Consider the following 19058-nt stretch of genomic DNA (forward strand, 5'->3'; position numbering starts at 1 on the left):
CAAATTCTCAGTTAGAGCAGATTTTGAAATAAATTGGGGTATTCCTCAAAATGAACTATATTTAGGGAAGCCAAAACACTTTTGGATAAAACTAGAAGGTAAGATGCTCTCTGATAATGCTAGATCCCCTTTCTAAAATGTTTCACATGCCCCTAAGTGTCCCTTACTTATTTAAGGATGGGAAGATCCATAGTTCAGGGGTGTACACCATATATTGTACACAGAAGATCCAGAATGAATCTCTTGTTGTATCTCCAGTCAAAAGGGGCGCATGGAATCTCCCACTGAGGGAGGATGCAGTTTGGTGTGCAAAAAAGGAAGATTCTGAGGGGACTAGGAGGGATTAGAGGGGCCATTCACTCATCCGGGTGGTTTTGACTGAGGTGGTGGCCAGCACTCCCTGCTGGCTTCCCTTCTCTGAATGAGGTGGACGAGTAAAAACTGTGACCGAAAGAAGCACTTTGCTCACCTGGGCTTCTTCAACTGGCCAAGTGAAGAGGAGCTTTTGCCTCAGAGCTGAAAAGGAACTCAGCAATGCAAAGATGATTGTTCTATCACCAGTTATTTTTATGTTTTGCATACATTTAAACACTAGTTGAATTGTCACAGAAAGTACTTTTAATGTTCCATACGTGACAACTGAGGATTATGACCCATCCAATGTATGAAGTGAGCTCATGCCCACTGACTGATGCTGAAATAGAACTTGTTAGTCCATGGGGTGCTATAAGAGTCTCTCTTTTTTTTTGCTCTTCTTCCTGCAACCCTCCCAGGCAGAAACTTCTTAGGAATGTTTTCTTCCCTGCTCTTCCTCCGCCATTCTGTTCCTTCTTTGATCCTCCAAGCTCCGCCCACATTCCACAGACGGAGCACACTGGCAGTTGCTAGGCAACATATCTTCCTCCTCTTCTAATTCACATATAGCCTACTTCCAATCTATCTACTAACCTGGTAACAACTGTTTGGAGCTTCCCTTTCAGGGATAAGATGCCAGAGGTGGTGCTTCAAGAGATTCTTTCCTCTTTCTTGGAAAATGAGTGGCAGCCTGGCATGGCTGTTCATTATGTTCTTGAGGAATCTCCTGATTGAGACCCGTGGCCAGACACCACCTCAGGGCTTTAGGTATGCCTCTTATGAGGTGACCATCCCAAGGAAACTGAGCTTCAGGTATGGACTACAGGAAACCCTGGATGTCAGCTACCTGCTGCAGATTGACGGGAAGGGCCAGGTGGTGCATCTCAAGCAAAAGAAGGGCATTGTTCCTAAACATTTCCCCATCTTCACGTACAATAAGGAAGGGGACCTCCTGAGTGACTATCATTACATCAGGGATGATTGTTTTTACAGTGGCTTCATACAAGACAAGCCCCTCTCTTCAGTCACTATCTGCATTTGCTCAGGGGGACTCAGGGGCCTGTTACAACTTAACAATGAGACATATCAAATTGAACCTGTGCAGCCATCTGCTACCTTTCAGCATGTGGTGTATCGACTGGAAACAGTGGAGGGTGCCATGCACATGAGGTGTGGGTTGACGGAGGAAGAGCAAAGGCGTCAAGAGGCCATGATCCAGGAGGCAGAGCATGTGGCTGTCAAAAGTGCTCCAGCAGGACTCTGGTGGCCACACAAGAGACATGCAGAAGTGGCATTTGTGGTGGAGCATGAACGATATGTTAAGTTTAATAAAAATGAAACTGATATTGCTATGAAACTTCTTGAGACCATCCATATGGTAAATTCATTTTTTGAGCCATTTTTAGTTGAAGTGTCTATAGCAGGACTGGAGATATGGTCAGAAAAGAACCCCATAGAAGTTGATGGTGGAATAGGTGCCACACTTAAAGCTTTTAGTATATGGAGCCGTAACACTCTACTTAACCATCTAAAGAATGATGCTGCTCACTTAATTGTATACAGGTCATATGGAAGTACTATCGGACTAGCATATGTAGGACAAATTTGTAGTAAATATTGGGCCACTGCTCTTGAAGTATCAATATATTTCAATTTGTTTGATTTTTCTGTGCTATTTGCCCATGAATTTGGGCATAATCTTGGTATGCCCCATGATAGTTCGGACTGTAAATGTGATCGACGTGCCTGCATTATGGCCGCTTGGCACTCACGGACTGATAAGTTTAGCAACTGCAGTTACCATAGGTATTTCAATCGAAAGGACTCACCTTGCTTGTTGATTCCACCAGACCCTGATCAAATCTATAACCTCGAATACTGTGGGAACAAAGTAGTGGAAAAAGGAGAGCAATGTGACTGTGGTTCAGCTGCACAGTGTCAATCGGATCAGTGTTGCAGGCCAGATTGCACGTTGCGTCCATGTGCCAATTGTTCTTCTGGATTGTGCTGTGCCATGTGCAAGTACCGTCCCGCTGGATCCATTTGCAGAAAGAGTATTGGCATCTGTGACCTGCCTGAGTTTTGCACTGGTACTTCGGACCAATGTCCGGAAGATGTTTATGTACAAGATGGTGCCCCTTGCGGTGATGGAGTCTATTGCTATCATGGTCGTTGTAGTACTCCTAATGGGCAGTGCGAAAAGATATTTGGCAAGAAAACCGTACGAGCTTCAGAGGATTGCTTCAGAGGACTGAATGTTCGAGGTGATCGCTTTGGCAATTGTGGCCTTGAACATGGTATTTTTAAGAAATGCAATGATGAAAATATTCTATGTGGCCGAATGCAGTGTAGTAATATCCATAGTGTACCTACCTTGGAGGAACACCAAACCATCATTAAAACCACCATTGGCAAAAGTAACTGCTGGGCTACAGACTACCACAGTGGAATGGAGGTAGCTGATCTTGGAGCAGTGGAAGACGGTACACCTTGTGGCACTGGCATGATGTGTATTAGTAGGGAATGCAAGAACGTGTCCCTCTTGCAGTATGATTGTAACTTCAAAAAGTGCCATAACAGGGGAATATGCAACAACCACAAACACTGCCATTGTTCTTATGGTTGGGCCCCTCCTGACTGTCTAAAGAAAGGATATGGAGGCAGCATTGACAGTGGGCCAATTTCAAAAAAATGGAATGGTGTGATTGGAGGTAGTATTGTAGGAAGTGTGTTAGTCCTTTCCACGGTGACTGCTGCTGTTGGCATGGGTGTGTATTACAGGTTTGTGCTAAGCAACACTGTTAGAAGAAAGAGTTCAAGAATCTCTCCATCATAATGAACAGAGGAATGAAAACCACTCTAGATCACAGAAGTGAACAATGCAGAAAGTTTCAAAAGGGTATGATGGATATAATGAGCACTATTATATAACATATATTTGACTCTGTAAGCATTGGTTCAGTTCATCTCAAAGGGAAATATTCACATGGAAATCTTTGTTTATACTTTCACAGTATTTTGAGAGTCTCTTTATTGTTCAAGACAGAAGTCCTATCCTATGCAAATGGGTGAAATCTGTCTAGTGGAATAGAATGTTATCATACAGGAGCATACCATGTTAAAGAAATGCATGGAAGCAGTGCTGGTATTTTGAATATCTCAGGTTTTCTCTCAAAGTAACCTTGGGTGTACACAGAAAGAATCATAACCCAATCCTCTCAAGCCATTGAAATGCAATATTTGTACGTTTGTGGAGTGAATTCACATCTGTCTAGAAAGCCATTGCAAACGTTATACCAATAACTGTGTTGGCAGAAATGTTAATGTTGAAATGAGACAATATATTAAAAATATTATAAAACCAACAACACATAATATTTCAAAAAGCTATTATGGAAATAATGGTGCATGTTTTGTAACATATTTGAGGGTGCAATTTTTTCATTAAAGTTTTTTGTTTTAACAGTTTGTTGGTTTATCCAGAAACCATTTTGGGGGGAAAACCTTTTCAGATATTTTGAGACCATCTCTGTACTTTAACGCGGAATATACCAAATCCCCCCCCCCGCCATGGAAGAAGGGATGGGTGAAGAGCCACATCAGGGACAAGCAGGGAATGAAGTTAGGGTACTGTCGGCAGCTGTGGTCGATTCCCAAGAAGGCTGCGAGATAGAGAAACAGCAAGCCTTTTCAGTTCTGCTTATAATAGAATTTGCAGAGAAGAATTCAAGATGCACCTAATGTTGCCCTGAGTGAAGTTCCACCCCCCTTCTTCATTACCTTCCTGTTCATCTGACTTCTCCTAGTCCTCTGACTGTGACTGGTATGAGACAGTTGCCTCTGAGGTCTCTGTTTGACTATACTCAGTGAATGCCTGGTTTGCAGGGAAGGGTACGGGTTCTGGGATACTCTCCAGTGACAGGATCTCATTCAACTGCTGCTCAGCCTCCTCCTGCTGAATCCTGTCCATGTTCTCCTCCTCCTCCTCTCCCCTTTTGCCCTCATCTCCCTTACATGTATGCTCTGTGCCAAACCACTCCTGGAGGTTTATGCTATCCCTTCAGCTGTCCTGAGTCATACTGTCGGCACATATATTTTTTGTAGAATCATGTAATGGTCAGTCTGGCTGTCTCTAATAAGTAGCTAATTAGCGCTTTGCTTTTTAGATCTTTGTAGCTTTGGGGAGAAAATATTCCACTAGCTGAACGTACAGCTCTATGTGCTGATTAGTTCTATCTTTCAATAAGATCTTCTGATTTTGGGGGAAGGTCTCAGAAAATTTTCAAGATAATCTGAAGTGAGCTCAGAATGACTTGCCTATCTCTAATTCAAGTATTCAGACACAACTGTGAGGGAGAATATTATGGGAAGCCAGCTTTCACCCAGTTCAAAAGGTAGCCATTACTTGCCCTCTGAGTTTATACAGGGTTTACAAATACCCCTGTATTTAACTCCCATTACATGTAAAAATGGCTCAAGACTTGTGTATTTAAAACACCAATGCATATAAATGCAAAATATTTTTTGCACTTCACACATTAAAGATTTTATAAATCTAATACTGGGAAACCAAGTAAACAGTATTCTAGCATATTTCTAATTAACAGAGAGCAAATTTTGAAATAAATTGGGGTTTTCCTCAAAATGAACTATTTTTAGGGAAGCCAATACACTTTTTGATAAAACTAAGAAATATCAACAACCTCAGATATGCAGATGACACAACCTTGATGACAGAAAGTGAGGAGGAATTAAACAACCTTTTAATGAGGGTGAAAGAGGAGAGCGCAAAATACAGTATGAAGCTCAACATCAAAAAAACTAAGATCATGGCCACTGGGCCCATCATCTCCTGGCAAATAGAAGGGGAAGAAATGGAGGCAGTGAGAGATTTTACTTTCTTGGGCTCCATGATCACTGCAGATGGTGACAGCAGTCACAAAATTAAAAGACGCCTGCTCCTTGGGAGAAAGGCGATGACAAACCTAGACAGCATCTTAAAAAGCAAAGACATCACCTTGCCAACAAAGGTCCGTATAGTTAAAGCCATGGTTTTCCCAGTAGTGTTGTATGGAAGTGAGAGCTGGACCATCAAGAAGGCTGATTGCCGAAGAACTGATGCTTTTGAATTATGGTGCTGGAGGAGACTCTTGAGAGTCCCATGGACTGCAAGAAGATCAAACCTCTCCATTCTGAAGGAAATCAGCCCTGAGTGCTCACTGGAAGGACAGATTCTGAAGCTGAGGCTCCAGTACTTTGGCCACCTCATGAGAAGAGAAGACTCCCTGGAAAAGACCCTGATGCTGGGAAAGATTGAGGGCACAAGGAGAAGGGTACAACAGAGGACGAGATGATTGGACAGTGTTATTGAAGCTACTAGCATGAGTTAGACCAAACTGTGGGAGGCAGTGGAAGACAGGAGTGCTTGGCATGCTCTGGTCCATGAGTTCACAAAGAGTCGGACACGACTAAACGACTACACAACAACAAGATGCTCTCTGGTAATGCTAGATCCCCTTTCTAAAATATTTCACATGACCCTAAGAGTTTTCATTTCCCTTACTTATATAAGGATGGGAAGATCCACAGTTCAGTGGTGTACAGCAAATATTGTACGCAGAAGATCCAGAATGAATCTCTTGTTGTATCTCCAGTCAAAAGGGGCGCATGGAATCTCCCACTGAGGGAGGATGCAGTTTGGTGTGCAAAAAAGGAAGATTCTGAGGGGATTGGGAGGGATTAGAGGGGCCATTCACTCATCTGGGTGGTTTTGACTGAGCTGGTGGCCAGCACTCCCTGCTGGCTTCCCTTCTCTGAATGAGGTGGACGAGTAAAAACTGTGACCGAAAGAAGCACTTTGCTCACCTGGGCTTCTTCAACTGGCCAAGTGAAGAGGAGGTTCTTCCTCAGAGCTGAAAAGGAACTCAGCAATGCAAAGATGATTGTTCTATCACCAGTTATTTTTATGTTTTGCATACATTTAAACACTAGTTGAATTGTCACAGAAAGTACTTTTAATGTTCCATACGTGACAACTGAGGATTATGACCCATCCAATGTATGAAGTGAGCTCATGTCCACTGACTGATGCTGAAATAGAACTTTTTGGTCCATGGGGTGCTATAAGACTCTCTCCTTTTTTGCTCTTCTTCATGCAACCCTCTCAGGCAGAAACTTCTTAGGAATGTTTTCTTCCCTGCTCTTCCTCTGCTATTCTGTTCCATCTTTGATCCTCCAAGCTCCACCCACATTCCACAGACGGAGCACACTGGCAGTTGCTAGGCAACATATCCTCCTCCTCTTCTAATTCACATATAGCCTACTTCCCATCTATCTACTAACCTGGTAACAACTGTTTGGGGCTTCCCTTTCAGGGATAAGATGCCAGAGGTGGTGCTTCAAGAGATAATTTCCTCGTTCTGGGAAAATGAGTGGCAGCCTGGCATGGCTGCTCATTATGTTCTTGAGGAATGTCCTGAGTGCGACTGGTGGCCAGACACCACCTCAGGGCTTTAGGTATGCCTCTTATGAGGTGACCATCCCAAGGAAACTGAGCTTCAGGTATGGACTACAGGAAACCCTGGATGTCAGCTACCTGCTGCAGATTGACGGGAAGGGCCAGGTGGTGCGCCTAAGGCGGAAGAAGGGCATTGTTCCTAAACACTTCCCCATCTTCACGTACAATAAGGAAGGGGACCTCCTGGGTGACTATCACTACATCAGGGATGATTGTTTCTACAGTGGCTTCATACAAGACAAGCCTCTCTCTTCAGTCACTATCTGCACTTGCTCAGGGGGACTCAGGGGCCTGTTACAACTTAACAATGAGACATATCAAATTGAACCTGTCCAGCCATCTGCTACCTTTCAGCATGTGGTGTATCGACTGGAAACAGTGGAGGGTGCCATGCACATGAGGTGTGGGTTGACGGAGGAAGAGGAAAGGCGTCAAGAGGCCATGATCCAGGAGGCAGAGCATGTGGCTGTCAAAAGTGCTCCAGCAGGACTCTGGTGGCCACACAAGAGACATGCAGAAGTGGCATTTGTGGTGGAGCATGAACGATACATTAAGTTTAATAAAAATGAAACTGATATTGCTCTGAAAATTCTTGAGGCCACCCATGTTATAAATTCATTTTTTGAGCCACTGTTTCTTGATGTGTCTGTAGCAGGACTGGAGATATGGACGGAAAAGAACCTCATAGATGTTGATAAAAGTATCGGAGGCACACTTAATGCTTTCAGTATATGGAGACGTAACACTCTACTTAACCATCTAAAGAATGATGCTGCTCACTTAATTGTATACAGGTCGTATAGAGGTGTTATTGGAATAGCATTTCTAGGACAAATTTGTAGTGAGAAATTCGCTACTGGTGTTGTAGTATCAAAGAATTTCAATTTGTTTGATTTTTCTGTACTATTTGCTCATGAATTTGGACATAATCTTGGTATGAAACATGATGATTTTGTCTGTAAATGTGATCGACGTGCCTGCATTATGTCTGCTTGGAACTCAGATGTTGATAAGTTTAGCAACTGCAGTTACTATGAGTATTTCAATCGAAGGAACTCACCTTGCTTGTTGATTCCACCAGACCCTGATCAAATCTATAACCTCGAATACTGTGGGAACAAAGTAGTGGAAAAAGGAGAGCAATGCGACTGTGGTACAACTGAGCAGTGTCGATTGGATTATTGTTGCAGGCCAGATTGCACGTTGCGTCCATGTGCCAATTGTTCTTCTGGATTGTGCTGTGACAGGTGCAAGTACCGTCCCCCTGGATCCATTTGCAGAAAGAGTATTAGTATGTGTGATCTTCCTGAATTTTGCACTGGAACTTCAGACCAGTGTCCGGAAGATGTTTATGTACAAGATGGTGCCCCTTGCGGTGATGGAGTCTATTGCTATCATGGACGTTGTAGTACTCCTAATGGGCAGTGCGAAAAGATATTTGGCAAGAAAACCGTACGAGCTTCAGAGGATTGTTTCAGCGGACTGAATGCTCGAGGTGATCGCTTTGGCAACTGTGGCCTAAAACATGGTATTTTTAAGAAATGCAATGCTGAAAATATTCTATGTGGTCGAATGCAGTGTAGTAATATCCATAGTGTACCTACCTTGGAGGAACACCAAACCATCATTCAAACCACCATTGGCAAAAGTAACTGCTGGGCTACAGACTACCACAGTGGCATGGAGGTAGCTGATCTTGGAGCAGTGGGAGACGGTACACCTTGTGGCACTGGCATGCTGTGTATTAGTAGGGAATGCAAGAACGTGTCCCTCTTGCAGTATGATTGTAATGCCACAAAGTGCCATAATAGGGGAATATGCAACAACCATAAACACTGCCATTGTTCTTATGGTTGGGCCCCTCCTGACTGTCTAAATAAAGGATATGGAGGCAGCATTGACAGTGGGCCAATTTCAAGAAACTGGAATGGTGTCATTGTAGGTAGCATTGTAGGAAGTGTGTTAGTCCTTTCCACGGTGACTGCTGCTGTTGGCATGGGTGTGTATTACAGGTTTGCGCTAAGCAACAATGTTAGAAGAAAGAGTTCAAGAATCTCTCCATCATAATGAACATAGGAACTAAAACCACTCTAGATCACAGAAGTGAACAATGCAGAAAGTTTCAAAAGGGTATGATGGTTATAATGAGCACTATTATATAACATATATTTGACTCTGTAAGCATTGGTTCAGTTCATCTCAAAGGGAAATATTCACATATGAAAATCTTTGCCTATGCTTTCACAGTATGTTGAGAGTCTCTTTGTTGTTCAGGACAGAAGTCCTATCCTATGTAAATGGGGGAAATCTGTTCAGTGGAATGAAATGTTATCATACCATGCTAAAGAAATGCATGGAAGCAGTGCTGGTATCTTGGATGTCTCGGATCCTCTCCCAAAGTAACCTAGGGTGTACAGGAATAGAATCACAACCCAATCCTCTAAAGCCATTGAAATGCAATATTTGTACATTTGTGGAGTGAATTCACATCCGTCTAGAAAGCCATTGCAAACATTATACCGATAACTGTGTTGGCAGAAATGTTAGTGTTGAAATGAGACAATATAATAAAAATATTATAAAACCACCAACACATAATATTTCTAAAAGCTATGATAGAAATAATGGTGAATGTTATGTAACATATTTGACGGTGTAATCTTTTCATTAAAGGTTTTTCTTTCTTTCTTTTTTAAACTTTTATTTTGCTTTAAACAGGTACATATATATATATAGACAACCAAAATTACAAAGGAAAATTCCTTAATAGTAATGAATTTTTTTTTTAAAAAAAACTACAAATAATATTGAAGTACATGACACAGAACATAAGCAACTATAGGAAACATAAAAGAAAAGAAAAAAGAAAAAAAGAAAAAAAAGAAAAAGGAAGATGAGCCAAAGCAGGAAAGCTCATCCATTGTACACTTCCGTCAAGCTCACAACAGATCATTATTCTTACCAATTATCTCTATCTGCATTCCAAAGGAATCCCTCATCTTGGTATCAGGGAACATTTCTCTATGCGGTATCAATCTAAACATAGCCAGATCTTTCTTGCTGAGCCCTTGTCCCCTAAATAATTATTTAAACATTCCCATTCTTCTTTCACCACTTTTTTAGGTTTATCTCTTATTGCATCTGTCAGCTTTGCGAGCTCCAAGTACTCGCACAATTTGACTACCCATTCCTCTTTAAAATAAAAAAATTCCTTCCAGTAGCACCTTAAAGACCAACTAAGTTAGTTCTTGGTATGAGCTTTCGTGTGCATGCACACTTCTTCAGATACACTGAAACAGAAGTTGCCAGATCCTTCTATATAGTGAGAAGGTGGGGAGGGGTATTACTCAGAAGGGTGGTGGGAATGGGAGATTGGCAGATAGCTGAGATGAGCCTGTTGACGACTCTTAACAACTGCAATAGGTCTTACAGGAAAAGGCAAGGGGTGAGAAGGTGAAAAATGGCTTAGTCATGTATAATGAGATAAGAATCCCCTTGCCTTTTCCTGTAAGACCTATTGCAGTCAACAGGCTCATCTCAGCTATCTGCCAATCTCCCATTCCCACCACCCTTCTGAGTAATACCCCTCCCCACCTTCTCACTATATAGAAGGATCTGGCAACTTCTGTTTCAGTGTATCTGAAGAAGTGTGCATGCACACGAAAGCTCATACCAAGAACTAACTTAGTTGGTCTTTAAGGTGCTACTGGAAGGATTTTTTTTATTTTGACTATGGCAGACCAACATGGCTACCTACCTGTAACTGGAAACATTCCTCTTTAGTGGGTGTATTTTTTATCTTTCCAGTGTTTTGCCACTATAACCCTTTGCTGCTGATGTTGCATACATAAATAGCCTAGTTTTGTTTTGGGGAATATTATCTGAAACCATTCCTAGTAAAAATTCTTCCGGATTCTTGCTAAATGTAGTTTTTATCAATCTCTTTATCTCTTCATAAATCATGTTGCAAAATCTTTGTATCTCTAGACAGGACCACCACATATGGTAGTATGTTCCTATCTGTTCCTTACATCACCAGCACTTGTTATTGTTTGATTTATTTATTTTTGCAAGTTTTACAGGGGTCAGGTACCACCTATAGTACATTTTCATAAGATTTTCCCTTATAAGGAAACAAGCCGTGAATTTTATATTTTTAGTCATAATTCATTCCAAATATTTGGTTTGATCGTATGTCCCAGGTCCCTCTCCCATTTTACTATAATTTCTTTGATATCTTCCTCCTTTCTTTGCCAATTCAAAAGTAGTTTGATTCCCAGGAAGGCTGCGAGATAGAGAAACAGCAAGTTTTTTCAGTTCTGCTTATAATAGAATTTGCAGAGAAGAATTCAAGATGCACCTAATGTTGCCCTGAGTGAAGTTCCACCCCCCCTTCTTCGTTACTTTCCTGTTCATCTGACTTCTCCTCCTGCCTCTGAATGTGACTGGTATGAGTCAGCTGCCTCTGAGCTCTCTGTTTGACTGTACTCAGCAAATCCCTGTTTGGGGCAGGGATACTCTCCAGCGACATCATCTCATTCAACTGCTGCTCAGCCTCCTTCTGCTGAATGCTGTCCACGTTCTCCTCCTCCTCCTCTCCCCTTTTGCCCTCATCTCCCTTACATGTATGCTCTGTGCCAAACCACTCCTGGAGGTCTATGCTACCTGCCGGTTCCTCCTCTCTAGTCAACGCCTGCAGCGGCGGTCTCCACCATTCTTCCTCCTCTGCCCTGTCCATGACACCACTGGGAAGAAATGGGGGAAGTGAAGATCTACATCACAAATCAAATCAACCTTACCTGAGGTGGTCGCCTCACCTTGCCCCATAGGTGGGCTGGCCCTGTTCAGAGACATACTGGTTCCAACATTGGATGTCATACAGAGCCAGTGTGGTGTCGTGGTTAAGAGCGGTGGACTCGTAATCTGGTGAACCGGGTTCGTTTCCCCGCTCCTCCACATGCAGCTGTTGGGTGGCCTTGGGCTAATCACACTTCTCTGAAGTCTCTCAGCCTCACTCACCTCACAGAGTGTTTGTTGTTGGGAAGGAAGGGAAAGGAGATGGTTAGCAAATTTGAGACTCCTTAAGGGGAGTGAAAGGTGGGCTATCAAGTCCAGACTCCTCCTCCTCCTCCTTCTTCTATGGTGGCTCGTAGATGTTAATATCCTTATGTGCTAGGAATTTGTCTAATCCTCTAAAAAGCAGCCAAAGCTGGTGACCATCACTGCACCTTTTGAGAACAAATTCTATAGTTTAAATATGCACTATGTAAATTGTTCTGTCTGTCCTGAATCTTCCATCCTTCAGTTTCATTGAATTTCTTCATGTTCTAGTCTTGTTTCTCCATAGAATAATGGGTTGGAAGGGTCTCAAGGTTCATCTAGTCCAATCCTTTGCAATGCAGGAATCTCAGCTAAAGCGTCCATGACAGAGGGTCATCCAACCTCTGCTTAAAAACTTCCAAGGAAGGAAAGTCCACCACCACCCAAGGGGGACTGTTTCATTCTCCTCTATCATATCCTCTTTTGCATGCCTGTCTTTCTCACACTATCTGACACCGAGCATTGCTGACCACGAGGGAAAGACCAGGAGAATTGGATCTGTGCTCATGGCAAATGCCGTGGGTGCCAGTGCAGTAAAATCTGGCTTCAAAGGAGATATGAGATTTATAAAACCCTTGAGCTGGAGTCATACTCAGAGTAGACCTTTTGCAATTTATGGACTGGATTATCTTATGCCTATTGCTTTCCTACAACTCTGAATTTCACTTAGTTGCCTACAATGCCCAACTTACCCATGATCCCCTGGACTTTTGCACCCTGGCATACTGTTGTCCAGGATGATTTCTGCCTTGTAATGTGTAATGGGAATTGGGGTTGCATAAAGGATGCTGAAGTTCTAGGCAACGTTGCCTGGCTAAACCTTTCCCTGGCTGGACAGCCCTTTCTCCGTGGCTGTGTCAGTCGCTGGCAGAATCCGTCAGTGGGCGTTTCCTGAATTTCTTCCAACATAAAAATTCCTTGATGCCCAGTCTCCGCCTAGCCTCCCTGCGCGGAAGCTTTCTGCGCAGAGTAGGCGTAGCCAACGGAGGTCCTGGACTCTCCCCGCTGGTCTCTGTGGAAGAGTCTTGGAGCCCTCTCTCCAAAGTCCTTCCCTGGTCCCCTTCCTCCCCGGTGTCACGCTGATAACCTTCCCCAAAGGGAGTGTTCTCTCTCCCTCTGCTGGTCCCTTCTCCTGCATGGTCGGGGAGCCTTACCTCCACTCTTGGCTCCGATGGCAGTTCCCTGACATCCACCTCCCACCCAGAACCCCCCTCACCTCCGTCCCGTTCCTTTGGCCTAAATTCCTCCCTTCCCTCTGACGGCGATGTGGGAAATCCCCGGAATGAGCTACCCCCATCCTCTGAAGATTCAAACATAGCTCTCCACCTGCTGCTATCTCTTCGTACCGGATCACCCTCCCAGTCCGATTCCTCACCCTCAGATTCCTCTCCTTCCTCCTCGTCGGAGGCCGGAAACCCCACAAACTCTTCTTCCTCATCTGTAGTGCCAAATTGCTCCTCCCAGAACCTCGCTACCGGTTTGGGCTTCCCTGGGAACCTGCTGTGAACCCCCCCCCCCGAGATCCTCATCCCTGATGGTCTCCGCAGGAACCCACGTGTTTTCCGACTCAGGTTCCCCCTCCCAAGCCACCAAATACTCCACTTCCCCTCCTCTCAATCTTGAATCAAGTATTTCCGTGGCTTGACTGCTGAGTTCCCTCTCCTCTATGCGTGGGTGAGTGGGGACCTCTCTCTCTCGCCCCGGAAATTCCAGCCCCTCCCTGTACAGAGAGAGTAGGGACCTATGGAACACCGGGTGTAGTTTCATACTGGTTGGCAACTTGAGCTGAAAGGCCACTGGATTGACCTGCTGGGTTACCTCAAAAGGTCCCAGCCGCCTGGGCCGCAACTTCTTGCACCCTCCCTGGAAAGGTAACCCCTGGGTTGACAACCACACCCAGTCCCCCACCCGTATGGTTGCTCCTTCCCTGCAGTGCTTGTCTGCATGCCTCTGTGGTGTAGTGGTTAAGAGCGGTAGTCACGTAATCTGGGAAACCGGGTTCGTGTCTCCGCTCCTCCACATCCAGCTGCTGGGTGACCTTGGGCCAGTCACACTTCTCTGAAGTCTCTCAGCCCCACTCACCTCACAGAGTGTTTGTTGTGGGGGAGGAAGGGAAAGGAGAATGTTAGCCGCTTTGAGACTCCTGAAGGGGAGTGAAAGGCGGGATATCAAATCCAAACTCTTCTTCTTCTTCTTATACACTTCCTTTGCCCTTTCCAAGTTCATTTTAAGTTGTTGGTGTAAGGCTTCCATTTCTTCCACAAACTGCTCCACTGCTGGCACACTCCACCTCTCCTCCCCACCCCCTGGGAAAGCCCTGGGATGACACCCGTAATTGGCCATGAACGGGCTCATTCCCGTGGACACGTGTTCCGCGTTATTGTACGCAAATTCTGCCAGCCCCAGTTTATCCACCCAGTCATTCTGCCTCTCGCTGACATAGCAGCGGAGATATTGTTGGAGTATACTGTTCGCTCTTTCCGCTTGCCCATTGGTCTCTGGGTGTCTGGCCGTCGAGAAGCTCACCTCGACTTCCAGCAAGCTCATGAGCTTCCTCCAGAACCGGGAAGTAAATTGCTTCCCTCGGTCGGACAAAACCCTCAAGGGGGTGCCATGCATTCTGAAGATGTGATCCACAAACAGCCTGGCAGTTTCCTCTGCCGTCACCGCATGCAAAAATGGCACATTTTTGTTAACAGGTCAACAACCACCATGACCGCTGTTTTTCCCTCTCGATTTGGGCAAATCGGTCATAAAATCTATGGACACCACCTCCCATGGTTTTCCCGGTATGGGTAAAGGTTCCAGTAGTCCTGCGGGTGCCGCCCTCTCCCCCTTTGCTCGCTGGCAGCAGTCACACCCTCGTACGTACTCCCGTACATCTTCCCTCACCCTTGGCCACCAGAACTGCCTGGTGACCAGCAACATGGTCTTGTATTGACTGAAATGCCCCGCTGTCGGGTTATCATGGAGTTGTTTGAGTACCCTTCTCCTCAAGTCATCCCCTGGTACATATAGTGCTCCCCTGTAATACAGTACCCCATCTTTCTCCTCAAACCCCCCATGGTTTCCCCCCGTGCCTCTGAGTTCCTGGATTTTTGTTTGGGCGAACTCGTCGTCCCTCGTCAGTCCTACTAGTTCTCGTGTCTCAACTAACACTCCCACACACAACCATCGGTTCTCGGGAATCACATGTCGTGCTTCTGGTGGTCCTTCTCCTTCCAGATACTCCGGCTTCCGGGAGAGGGCGTCTGCTCTGATGTTTTCCTCTCCCGGTACGTATCGAATCTCGAAGAAAAACTTGGAGAATTCTTGAGCCCACCGCACCTGTCGTTGGTTGAGTACTCGTGCAGTCCTCCAGTACTCTAGGTTCTTATGGTCCGTGCACACCTGTGTCTTGTGCTGCGCCCCTATTAACAAATGTCTCCAGCGCCTAAAGGCTTCATAAATAGCCAGCAGTTCTCGATCATACACCGTGTAGTTTTGCTCAGACTTGCTCAGCTTCCTCGAGAAGAATGTGCACGGCCTCCAGCTGGACTTGTCTCCCGGCTGGAGAAGCACCGCCCCTACCGCTCTGTCTGACGCGTCTGTCTCCAACCTCATTGGCTTCTGCAGATCCACGTGCAAGAGCTGCTCTTCCGAAGCAAACACCTTTTTTAGCCTTTCGAAAGATTGCTGTGCCTCTTCTGTCCAGACGAACTTCCTTTTGCTACTGAGACAATCGGTGATGGGTGCGGTTAAGTGGGTGAAGTTCTTGATGAACTTCCGATAGAAGTTCGCAAACCTCAGGAACCTCTGCACGTCCTTCCGGGTCTTGGGGGCCTTCCATTCCAGCACCGCCCGCACCTTGCTTGGGTCCATAGCTAGGCCCTTGTCCAACAACCTGTATCCCAGGAACTCGACCTCTCGTGCGTGGAATTGGCACTTCTCCAATTTGACCCACAACTGGTGTTCCTGTAGCCTATTTAGCACTTCCTGAACGTCCCTCACGTGTTGCTCCTCGTTGTCCGAATAGATTAACACGTCATCTAGAAAGGCCACGCAATTCTTGTATAGCAAGGATCCCAACACATGGTGCATTGAAAACAGGTGGAGCCTGATTGTAATCCGAAGGGCATAACGAGGTACTCAAAGGCCCCCAGAGGGATGAACATGGTGGTTTCCCATTCATCCCCTTCCCTCATCCTAATCAAATTGTACGCCCCCCGCAGGTCCAGCTTGGTAAAGATCTTTCCCTTCCTCACCCGGGTTAAAATATCGTCAATCCTGGCCATTGGGAAGGTCACGGGTTCCGATACAAGGTTCAAGGACCTGAAATCTACGACCAATCTGGGCTGTTTAGTGTCCTTTTTGTCCACAAAGAACACCGGACTGCCTCCCACCGCCCTTGATTCTCTTATGAAGCCTCTTTTCAGGTTCTTGCCAATAAACTCCCGCAACTCCTGCATCTCCTTGTCCGACATGGCGTACAATTTACCCACTGGGAGCTGAGCTCCTGGTAGTAGGTTGATTTGACAGTCGAAGGGCCTATGGGGGGTAGTTTATCCGCTTCCTTCTCGTTGAAAACATCCTGCAGGTCAGCGTATTGTGGCTTTACCTTCCCCTTTTCTCCCACTGCCATTCCTGCTACCTGGGCCACGGCTACCCTCGGGACTTCCCCACCGTGACAGTGTTCCAAACAGTGAGCTGACCCAAAGGTCACTGTCCGCTGGTGCCATGCCACCACTGGATCATGTAGCGCCAACCAGCTCATTCCCAGTATGACTGGTGGTCCTGCCAGTCTGGCTACATGAAAGGCAAGGGTTTCTGTGTGTATGGAGACCCTCATTCTCATGGGGGGAGTCTGGTGCGTCACTTCCCCTCCCAGGAGTTCCCTGCCATCAATGGACGTTACTTGTAATGGGCACTCTAGCGGCAGGAGGTGTAACTGGTGCTCCAGTGCGAAATCCTTGCTGAAAAAATTACAGGAACTGCCTGAGTCCAGTAGTGCCTTAACCTTGATTGGGTGCCCATTAGGGAGTTCTAGCACCACCTCTACGGCTATGGCTGCTTGGGGGGGGGGGTCTGGCTTGGGCACTTTTACTGGTTGCTTGCCTGGCTGCTGTGCCCACTGATCGGCAGCCAAGCGTTGGCGTTTCCCTGCTCCTTAGCGCCCTCCTCCTCACAGTCAGCAGCCCCCACCATTCCTTGCCATGCCTTCCTTTGAGGGCAGACCCTGGCAAAATGCCCTGGCTGTAGGCAGAGGAAACACTTATTGGCTGTTTTTCCCTCTTTCCCCTCCTTCTTTCGTCCTTCGTTGGAGTTTGAAACCCCGCGTGCTCGTGCCCCCCCCAATCTCCATTGGTTCCTCGGGCTGGGAAAGTGGCTCTGGTATTTCAGGAATGCGGTTGTCATGCCAACGCTCTCCTTTCCACTCCCGTCTCTCTCTTGCGCGCGCTTCTTGCCGTACTCCAATCGCAAGCACAGCCTTAGTCAGCTGATCCACCGACTGAGGGCGGGGCGCGCGGGAAAGTTCGTCTTTCACTGAGGGGCATAAGCCTTCCTCAAACAGCATTTGCACTGGTTCCGAGCTTAGTTCCCACCCCAGTTTATGGATAAGCATCGCAAAACGCGACCAGTACTCTCTAACTGTCTGGCCCCCTTGTTTGCACGCCATTAGTTCCCTGCGCGTCACACTCTGCTCCACTCCACTTGCGAACATGGCGTCCATGGCGCCAAATTTTTTTCGAAGATCCTTTAGGGCAGCATTGGCCGGATCCATTCCCTATCAGCGTCCTGAAGATGCCCGATAACGTAAGCAACTCTCCCCTCATCGTCAGCAAAGTCATCATACTGCAGTTCCAGCACGTACTGTACCTCCGTCCTGAATGCATTATTGTCTCTTGGGTTCCCCCCAAACTTGTGCACCAGTCCCGGTCCCTTCTTTGCAATGGGGGTGGGCCTTCCCCGGGCATCCTGAGTCCTCCGTTCATCTAGCCGCGCCTCTAACACAGCAAGCTGCTTTTCCAAATCTCGGTTTCTCTCCTCCAGATTTGGCGCTGCCGCTGCTCCCTCTCCGGTGCCTGCTCCTCCGGTTTGACTCATGATGCTGCCTGTCCTGTCGTGGTGCGCGAGCAACGTCAGGGACTGACGGATTGCTGTAATGGGAATTGGGGTTGCTCGTGCGTAAAGGATGCTGAAGTTCTAGGCAACGTTGCCTGGCTAAACCTTTCCCTGGCTGGACAGCCCTTTCTCCGTGGCTGTGTCAGTCGCTGGCAGAATCCGTCAGTGGGCGTTTCCTGAATTTCTTCCAACATAAAAATTCCTTGACGCCCAGTCTCCGCCTAGCCTCCCTGCGCGGAAGCTTTCTGCGCAGAGTAGGCGTAGCCAGCGGAGGTCCTGGACTCTCCCCACTGGTCTCTGTGGAAGAGTCTTGGAGCCCTCTCTCCGAAGTCCTTCCCTGGTCCCCTTCCTCCCCGGTGTCACGCTGATAACCTTCCCCAAAGGGAGTGTTCTCTCTCCCTACTGGTCCCTTCTCCTGCATGGTCGGGGAGCCTTACCTCCACTCTTGGCTCCGATGGCAGTTCCCTGACATAATGTATATAAGAAAACCAAACTATTCCATAAAGAAGCTTAGCCTTAAAAAAAACCAAAAAAACCCAACCCTGGTTATTCTTACTTTGTTTGCCAGTTTTCCCACTAGCACAATATTCCACATTTTGTTATACCAGTAGGCTGTCAATCCCCCCCCCCCCCACAATCATGTAATGGTCAGTCTGGCTGATTCTAATAATTAGCAAATTAGAGCTTTGCTTTTTTGATCTTTGTGGCTTTGGGGAGAAAATATTCCACTAGTAGAACGTCCAGCTCTATGTGCTGATTAGTTCCATCTTACAATAAGATCTTCTGATTTTGGGGGAAGGTCTCAGAACATTTTCAAGTTAATCTGAAGTGAGCTCAGAATAACTTGCCTATCTCTAATTGAAGTATTCAGACACAACACAACTGTGAGGGAGAATATTATGGGAAGCCAGCTTTCACCCAGGTCAAAAGGTAGCCCTTACTTGCCCTCTGAGTTTATACACGGTTTACGAATGCCCCTGTATTT

General features: G+C 46.1%; 2 pseudogenes across 2 annotated transcripts; both read left to right on the forward strand.

Annotated features, from left to right (window-relative positions):
• Positions 1-423: 423 nt before the first annotated feature.
• On the forward strand, positions 424-3777 carry LOC308588930 (disintegrin and metalloproteinase domain-containing protein 20 pseudogene; annotated as a pseudogene). The gene has a single exon. The product of its transcript is annotated as a disintegrin and metalloproteinase domain-containing protein 20 pseudogene (transcript).
• A 2064-nt stretch (positions 3778-5841) lies between these two features.
• LOC308588931 (disintegrin and metalloproteinase domain-containing protein 20 pseudogene) lies at positions 5842-9115 on the forward strand (annotated as a pseudogene). Its single transcript has one exon. The product of its transcript is annotated as a disintegrin and metalloproteinase domain-containing protein 20 pseudogene (transcript).
• The last annotated feature ends 9943 nt before the right edge of the window (positions 9116-19058 follow it).

This window comes from Podarcis bocagei (assembly GCF_964188305.1).
Source record: "Podarcis bocagei genome assembly, chromosome: 6".
Lineage (NCBI taxonomy): Eukaryota > Metazoa > Chordata > Lepidosauria > Squamata > Lacertidae > Podarcis > Podarcis bocagei.